The sequence below is a fragment of the Euleptes europaea genome, chromosome 9 (assembly GCF_029931775.1).
Source record: "Euleptes europaea isolate rEulEur1 chromosome 9, rEulEur1.hap1, whole genome shotgun sequence".
Lineage (NCBI taxonomy): Eukaryota > Metazoa > Chordata > Lepidosauria > Squamata > Sphaerodactylidae > Euleptes > Euleptes europaea.
The window spans coordinates 92,943,079-92,945,578 of record NC_079320.1 but is presented as its reverse complement, the minus strand read 5'-3'; positions in this window follow the sequence as shown (position 1 = coordinate 92,945,578).

Genomic DNA, 2,500 nt, shown 5'->3' with positions numbered 1-2,500 from the left:
ACCCGTAGACTCTATCATGTCGTTGTAGGTGAAACGAACACCCGGTTTTAGTTTAACGTTATCACGATAAGCTTCAGTTGGTGACATTACAGATGGTGGAGAAGGACTTATTCTCTTTTTATATCTTTTCCAAATTTTCAATAACACTGTTTTGACATCGCAATCTTCTTGTACTTTATCTTTTTGGCTTTTTGAATTGGGGTCCCACAATCTCTGGCTTTTGTCTTCTGGGTTTCTGGTTTTTTTCCTGTGGTTATTCTGTCTCTCACAGCGACGACGCACCCACCGTTAAAACTAAGGACGGGTCCTTTCTTCGTCAGAGGGCAAAGGGGCGAATTCAGCAGGGGATCAAATGCTTTCCCCCCTCACCGTACCTCGCTATCCATACACGTGCGTCCGAAAGGATTGCCGGCGCGGACCCCGAGACACGAAAAGCCGCCGAGAGGGTGATTTCAAAACGTCGGCATAAATAGAAGTCTCGGATGGCTCAACCGTGGCGTTCGGCCCGTGGCCGCCTAGTCCTCGGGGCTCGCCGACCGAACCGGGCCACTTTAAGAGTTAGCTCCGTGTCCTTCTCTGCGAGCCTGTTAGAGAGACGGCTTGCTCTGGATCTCCCTGGTACGGCCCCAAGTGAATGGCCGGGAAGGGAGGGGAAAACCACTACAAGGGGGCTGAAAAAGGGCACCGAGTCCAGGAGCACCTTAAAGACTAACAAACGTATTTTCCGGTAGGGTATGAGCTTTCGTGAGCCACGGCTCACTTCTTCAGATACAGCTAGAATGTGAATCCACCGGTCTTTAAGTAGAGGACCAGTATGTCTATGTGAATAGCGGGCTTGATGGGATGAGGTGTGATATGCAGAAGAGTCTGTGACGTCCAGGGGAGAGATGGGTGTGGAGAAATCAGCATTGGTAATGGGCCATGAACGCAAGGTCTTTATTCAGCCCAGGTCAACGCGTTGCCTTTCGTTTGAAGATCCACAGTGATTCAGCAGTTTCTCTTTCCAATCTCCCCTTAAAATTCCTTTGTAAGAGAACCGCTGCTCTTAAATCTGCAACAGAATGTCCCGGAAGGTTGAAACGCTCACCCACTGGCTTTTGAATATCGTGGTTTCTGATGTCAGACTTCTGTCCATTTAGTCTTTGTCTGAGAGACTGACCTGTTTTGTCCAAAGTAGATTGTGGAAGGGCGTTGCTGGCGTGTGATGGCATAAATCCCATTAGAAGATGAGCAGGAATATGAACCTGAGATAGTATGGCTGACATTGGCGGGTCCAGAGATGGTGTTCCTGGAATCTATATGAGGGCAAAGTGGGCACCTCGGTTTGTGGCAGGCCTTGGTGCCAGAGTCCATGTTCTTGTGAAGTAGTTCATCATCATGGGTGAGAAGTTGTTTTAGGTTAGCCGGCTGCCTGCAAGCAAGAAAGGGACACGCGCGCGCGCGCACCCCCCCCACCCCCCCCCCCACCCCAGTGCTTCAGCGAGGGAAGTGTCACAATCCAGCATGGGTTGCAGGTCCTTAATGATACGTTGGACTGGTTTTAGTTGGGAGCTATAAGTGACAACCAGAGGTGCCCCGTTGCCGTTCTCTCTGGGCTTAGCTTGTAGTAAGTTGTGCCTGGGCATCATTCTGGCCTTCTCGATCGTCTTTCGCACCATATCCGCCGGATATTGTAGTTGCGAAAATGTTTGCTGTAGGTCTCTCGAGCGTGTGTCTCTGTCTGAAGGATGGGAGCAGATGCGACTATAGCGTAGGGCTTGGCTATAGACAATGGAATGTCTGATAGGGTCGGGGTGGTGGCTGGACGCGTGTAGATACGTTTGCCGATCTGTCGGTTTCCGGTACAATGTGGTGCTTGTGTGCCCCCCGTGGATCCGTACCGTGGTGTCTAGGGAGTCGATTTCTCGTTCGGAATAATTCACAGTTCGATTGATGGTGGGGTGGAAGTCGCTGAAAGCCTGGTGAAATCTTTCAAGGGCTTCTTTGCCATGACAAAGAAAATGTCATCCATGAATCTCAAGTCAAGGAGAGGTGCCAGTGGGTATGAGTTCAGAAAAGGCCGTTCTAGACCTGCCATGAAAATGTTGGCCTATTGTGGAGCCGTGCGAGTGCCCATGGCAGTGGGTGAAGACAGGGATGCCCGTTAAGCCCGCTCCTTTATGTAATTTCTCTCGAGCCGCCGCTTCGACGAATTCAAGAAGATCAGGTCATCGAAGGGGTTCGGGTAGGAAATGACACCCTAAAAACCGTAGCCCACGCAGGTGACCCTTATGTAGCGGGTAGAGATCCTGAGGAGTCGAAGGAGGTCAAAGGTCATTTGAAGAGGCATGAAAGAAGAATTAATAGGGAGGAATTTGCAAGCGTTAACATGGAAAAGTCAAAGCCTATTGATGCAAGCGATGAGCACAAAGGAATCGATATTAGCGGTTCACAGGACGGGCTGGGAAGCACAAAGGAGGTTCGGGAGGGACATTTGAAAGGGACGGTCAAACGTTTGGGA